The following is a 6,679-nucleotide window of genomic DNA, read 5'->3' as shown; positions in this document are numbered from 1 at the left end:
TGCCGGCTGCCCCCGCCCCATCTCGTGACGCGCCGCCCCCACCTTCTATTGCGGCCGCCATGCCCACCTCCTGTCGCAGCTGCCGTCCTCACCTCCCGCCGCGGCCATCACCCAGCAAGCTAACCAGCCGACCAACTGCGGATATCAAGCATGACACCGGCCCGGATCCCCCGCACACCAACGACCCCTTCCCAACGAGTTCCAGCGCCAACCATCCCGGCGCTGCTCGTGATCCCCTCCTCCATCAGCTCCACTTCGCCACAGCCGCCAGTCCGAAGGAGTAAGGGGTAGCATGTCCACTTCCTCTACTCACCGGCGCCCAAGAGACCGATGTACTCTTCGAGCTTCTCTGCCATCAGTGGCCGCTCCGCCCACCAGCCAGAGGTGAGTTCTTCTCAGCTAAGAGAATGGAGTCCTTTCAGGGGTGCAAATTGGGAAGCTCTGGTGTTATCACCATCTGAATTTCGTTCTTCAGATATACAAAATTATTCATTGTTCTTCGGTTGCTTAGGGGGAACATGGTTTCCTTGGAGAGACATCTCTACTGAATTAGGTGTTGAAAATGCTTTCTTATGTATGTTTCAGTGGAGAGTCCGATCATTTGCTGCTCAAAATCCGACAACAATCCAACAACAATCGGAGGAGGAATGCGCTACAAGCAAGTCCATCATCGATGGCAAGGTTGGCTGTGTATTCCTATTCTTTTAGTTGTCTCTGTTTCAACCATATAATTCATCTAGCATAAGGTATCATCGTTACAACCTTTCAATTTGGTAACTTGGAGGTAGTTTTCAAATACTGTATTGTGACCTAAAAGCAAGGTAGCAAATTACTATAGATACTACTTCAAAAAGCATGTCCTTGCTCAACTTCTGAACTTCTGATCTAGATATCTTTCTTCAAGAATGATTCAATGTTACTACCTCCTTGGAAAGAGTAGCTAAGTATATGGTTTCACTTTGTTTCTTGTGTTAGCCAACTAGAACTTATTTTGCTTCTCAGACTTGCTTGCCAAGTTCTTTGTGCATATCCTTATTTGAAAACTGGCTCCACCCTTCTCCCGTTGAACCTCTCATGAAGCTCGTGCACGTATAGCAGCAGCACTAGCCCCCGTTCGTGTCATGGACAAGATCAGTTCAACTTGTGCACTTGGCCTGTTTGTGTGGAATGTCTGAGCAGAAAGAGAAACAATATATTTTTGCCAATTTCTTCTCTCTCTCTCTCTCTCTCTCTCTCTCTCTCTCTCTGCAGTTATAGCTACCAACAGACCCATCTATGTGGTATGGAAATAGGAGGTAAACCACAGAGACTGCCACTAGTTATTACAGTGATTTTGGCCACTAAATTCTCTGTTTTTCTTTTTTTTCCTAGTCATTCTTGTACTGCCTGCCATGAAAAAACCTTCGTCAGTTCACAGAGAAGAAATTCTTTTTTTCTTCAGTGTGTATTCTATCGTTTGTTCCGTGTGTATTTTTGTTCTCTTTTCTTCAGTCCACAAAGAATATATATTGTCAGTTCATGAATAGAGAATTTCTGTAATAAACTTAATATTAGTTTGGTGTGTACTCTATCATCAGTTCATGAAAAAATACAAACTAGTTGGTGCGTGTGCAAAATTAGTTCATGTTTTGAAATTCTGTAAGTTTACATATATCACCTAAATAAGTAATTTTTTGTAGCGAGTTTCTTCAGTGTCTATTCTGATTCAAGTGCCTTGTTCTTCCTAAAACACATGGTGCTTATGTTAATGCCTATGGGAGAATAGCACGTACAGGGACTGTGTACTAGCGTTGAAAACAGGATAAAGTCCTAAGAAAATGATGTTCTCCCTTGCTTCCACTTCCATTCGCCACCTCAAAACCCCACGCACTACCGCCCTCCCTTACCCCCATGTAGCGCGCCGTGTGCAAGCTCTTCAGTCCAAGTTCTCCGGCGAGCTCGTCTCTTGTTTAATTTTCTTTAACACTCGGTAAGGAAAATGATCGTTCAACTTCAAATATGTTTTGGACTGATTGTTCAAGTTCTTTCGTATAGAAGGTTCAGAAAGTTTTGTTCCTGAAAATGCACATATTTGGAGTGCACCAATATATATATATATATGTGTGTGTGTGTGTGTGTGTGTGTGTGTGTGTGTGTTTGTTTGTGTGTGTGTGTGTGTATGTATTTCTGAATTTGCTCTTGAGTAACAGTTCAACATGTATTACACCATCAATTCATAATGGAAAGGCAGCAAACAGTTCAATACTTTTGTGTTAAAAACGTAATAGTATAGAGAAACTTTCATAGTAGTTTGATGGAATAAATCGCATCAGTTCTGACTTGGATCCGTTCTTGCCTACAATGCACTGAAAAATCAAATTGCGTGCCTTTGTTCAGGCTTGAGAAGCATGTATCTCTAGGATATGTGCCATGTTAAACTTGAGTTGTTTTCAGTTAACACAGACTGACTGTCTCTTAAGCCTAAACTAAAATTTATTTATGGGAGAGACACCTGAACTGAAGTTGTTCCCAAGTAAAAGAAACTTCAACTTGTTTGAGCATATGCTGGTTAGGATAATTGTAATTACTTTAGCTCTTGTCAACGGTAACACAACAAAAAATTTGTCTCCTCTTAAATGTAACTTGAAGAACGCTAGCGCTGAGGTTGGGCATTGTTTATCAATGGTAAGTTGTTCATAGGGCCGGCCGGCAGAAAATTTCCTAAGTTCAACTATATCGCTAGAGCTTCAGTCCAACTATGTTGCTTCTGCGATTTTCCTTATGCGGAAAATCACACTGAAGAACGTTCAACTATGTTTCATCTCTAAAATTAAACACATTTGTTATTTGAGCTAAAATCCCTAGAGCTTCAGTCCAAATTTTGGTGATTCTTGTACCTATTGTTTAGAAATCAATGGTAAAAATTTCTGATTGCAGCAATGGCATGCTCCCAGCCCGTCGAGATTGAATCTTTCGACACCAGTTCTCTTCACAGCGTGGCTCGACGTGCAGCCCGCCGACTCCATCGTGTACATCCAGACAATACGCTATGGTGTACTCCCCCCGTCCGGAAAAGCTTGTCCCTCAAATAAATGTATCTAGCATCAAGTTAGTGCTAAATACATCCATTTGAGGAACAAGCTTAGGACAAGTTTTCTCGGATGGAGGGAGTACAATTTAATGCATGAAATAAGCCCATCAATTCGGTTTCATTTTCTGAATTTCTTTTGAACTTGTTATCACTTAACTTTTACATGTATCTAGTTACGGTAGTACTTACGAGATCAAGCTACTTCATTTTTTAATCAAATTCTAGAACTTTTACATATCCGTACTGCTGCTGCTCCATACTCGTATTTGCTATTTATTCTTATGTGTGCACTAATCTTCTAATACTATTCACGATCCAGCTTCTAGTTTTTTCTCTAGTATGTGCTTCACTTCTACAAAAAAAAGGGTTGGGTTATATAAATAGGATAAAGATGTTTGCTTTCTTTCCAGAAATGAAATGGTTGGACATGTATCGACGATGTAAATAAAGCTCTTCTCTTGTGTTGTTTGAAAATAAAATCGCACAAGTATGTGGTGGAAGTTTGTATCAGTTCGTAGAAAAAGAAACAAAGTTCAAAAAGAAAAATTGTGAGTTCACCTTACATAAAGTTTGTAAGTACAGAGATATCACCTTGATGTAGTATGTAAATATGTATTGCAAATTTGCAATTCAGGAATGGGTGTGTGTGTTGTAGTCTTTGCATACAGAGTCGATGTGTGTTTTTGTAGTGCTGGTAGTTGTAGTCTCCCGTGTTCTCTGCCGCCGTCAAGGGCGCATGTGTGCCGTCCTCAGTCCAACCCCATGGCATCAGGGTGGTCGAGTTCATCGCGACCAGTAGTCCATGGCTGTCGGCTTCAACTTTATTCCACCTAGGTGCTTAAACTTCTTTTTGGATGTTTCTTGTATGAATATGCATTTTGGTTATTAAATTCAGTACAACGAAACACATGAATCCCCAACTCGTACAAAATTACTGATTCTTTTAAACATTTAGTAGATTTCGCCATTGGTTGGTCTACTTGTGTAAATCTGTCAGTTCATGACAAGTAACTTCTGACGCTAGAAATGTAGGATGTTTGTGTGAATGTTGCTTGTTTCAGAGAGAAAAAGAGTTTGTAGTTCCATCACATGGTGTACTGAAGAACATAAGCATGGTGTACTGAACAACATAAACATGGTGTACTGAATAAACATACGCATTCACATAAACATGCCAGCAACTCCTCTTGCTATACTCATTCTTGTACTTGTTTATTTTCTTGCTTGGAACTGGTTTCTTATCCTTCTAACAGCTTTTCTCACATTTCATCTAAATTTAGTTTCAACTAAAACCAGAGCTAATGCATTTGTGGCATTGGATGAGGTTGCTAGGAAGATTTGCATTAGAGAATGCTTTGCTAGAAAAGCTTCTATTGATCTCTGTCCACGAGTGATGCTGCCCCGCGTCCGATCGACGACGTCCACGAGCGCCAGCAGCCCGTATCTGGCGGCAAGATGAAGGCCACCCATGAACCATGCTTCCCCTAATCATGCACACCTTGTGTGAGTTCGCTGCTGAGAAGAAGCACAAGCACCTACAGTTCCCGGTGGTCGCCTTGGTCGCACTTGGCCACGAGCTCGTCCACCATGGTGACTGGCAGCCATCCAAGTATCAGTCCAAGCAGAACTAGTTCGTATAAACTGACTGGTTTACCCTAAGTTTCCACCATTTAAGTTTAGTTCAATTCCTAATTTAGGTTCAGCTCATAGGAGCACTTAAAAATCAATTAGTTTGTTTTACTTATATTCCATGAACTTCTGGTGCCATAATTGATGTGGTAGTGACATGAACCCCCTGTCCACCACTCCAGGATCCATTGCGTGTTCCCAGTCTGACCCCATGGCGTATATTAACTTGGTTGTTATAGTTGCTATAGCAGATATAGTACAAAACTCTTTTTAGGTTTCTTTGTGAACTTATAATGTTTACTATATATGAACTTGGTTGTTCTTTTTACATGAACTTGTACAGTGCCTTGTCAGGTTGTGTGTGTACTACCCATAGGAGCACTAGAAAAATTAAGTTCTATTTAATTTCTAATTTAAATTTAGTTCATAGGAGCACTTGACAATCAGTTAGTTTGTTTTACTTATATTACATGAACTTCTAATACCATTGATTCAGTAGTGACATGAGCTCCTTCTCCACCACTCTAGAAATGTGATGACAGTTTAGCAAAAAACGGTCTATCATCACTTCAGATTCAAAAGGACCATAACTTCATAGGAAGAAAAGTTCAATGAGGAAAAGAACCAATGTGGATCACAAAGAAACATGGGAAAACTAAGGCGTTGTTTTATTTGTGCTCTCATTTATTGTACGCTTTGGCTTTTTTTCAATGATATTTATTACATCCTTCATCACTGATCTTGAGAATGAGATTCATTCGTGCATTTCTATATTCATTGTGTAAATCTATTGATTTTTAATGGGTTAGGGATTTCGGGAGAGTGGAGACCTGGATGAGCACTTTTAGGCATTATTGGCCATGACAATAAATGACAAGGAAGAACACTTTCAATAGTCCAAGAAGACAACAACAACAACGAGAAAAATGGAACGATGCACCGTGCTGACATTGGCGAATAACTATGATTTTGTGCTCCTGTTTGTTGTTATGTCAATGAGAAACCAATACTTCTCTTCTTCAGGTTTTGTGTTTTGATCTGTGAGGGATAAACAAATTTTCCTATTCAAGTGGAAGCTTCTAGTATATGATGGATGTGGGATTTATTCTTACATGCACTGTTCAGTGCTTGTCTTTGTGTAATGTTTTATGTTTTCAAGTGCTCGATGGAAAATTATATACCTAGTAGTTCATGTATTATTACCCGAGGAGTTCATGTGTTACTGCCCAGTAAGTAAACCTATTAATGACTCCCGCAAGTGATGGAAAAAATGGGCAGTAAACTGATGAGAAAATATTATCCAATTCAACGATATAAACCATGCAAGTTCGGGGATGATGATACAGTAAATTGTTGAAAAGTTACATGAAAAATTGTACCGAAAAAACATAGTAAAGTGGACTCTGTGAAAACACACGCTCAGTACAAACCGGAGAAAAACCAGCTCAGTACAAACCCAAAAACCATACGGAGAAAAACCAGCTCAGTACAAACCCAAAAACCATACGGAGAAAAACCATACGGAGATCAGTTCGAGTGCTATGTTTTCGAAATAGAAAATACAGCACAACCAGTCTCACCGTGTTCAAAACTACTCTGTGAAAAATACACCAGTACAAACGCACACATAGACCAGTACAAGGAAAAAATAGCACAACGTGTCTCGCCGTATTCCAAATTACTCTTCAATGGTTGCGAATTTGAGAAAATTTTCAACACAACTAAGTTTCACATTTTTGATAGCTTTCTAACGGTATATTATTTGCCCCATTTCGACAAACCTTAAAATTTTCGCTTTTGAAATCAAATTCAACCGTATTCGAATTCGTTTTTAAACCGTAAGGAATTAGAAAAACATTGTATGTATAGTATATATATGACAAATTTTATCTACCACCAGAGGTAGTTACCACCACTTTTAGATTTGTATGTTGTATGTAGTATCTAGCAATTCGGAGAGTATGTACGCGTAGTATGTAC

General features: G+C 39.8%; 1 long non-coding RNA gene across 1 annotated transcript; it reads left to right on the top strand.

The window, feature by feature from the left end:
• Nucleotides 1-6: 6 nt before the first annotated feature.
• On the top strand, nt 7-5,898 carry LOC119275988. Its single transcript, XR_005136140.1, has 3 exons — nt 7-384; nt 586-681; nt 5,509-5,898. It is a non-coding gene; the product is annotated as an uncharacterized LOC119275988 (long non-coding RNA).
• The last annotated feature ends 781 nt before the right edge of the window (nt 5,899-6,679 follow it).

The sequence above is a fragment of the Triticum dicoccoides genome, chromosome 3B, assembly GCF_002162155.2.
Source record: "Triticum dicoccoides isolate Atlit2015 ecotype Zavitan chromosome 3B, WEW_v2.0, whole genome shotgun sequence".
NCBI lineage: Eukaryota > Viridiplantae > Streptophyta > Magnoliopsida > Poales > Poaceae > Triticum > Triticum dicoccoides.
Note: the sequence above shows the minus strand (reverse complement) of the source record. Positions and strands in the feature narration are given on the sequence as shown.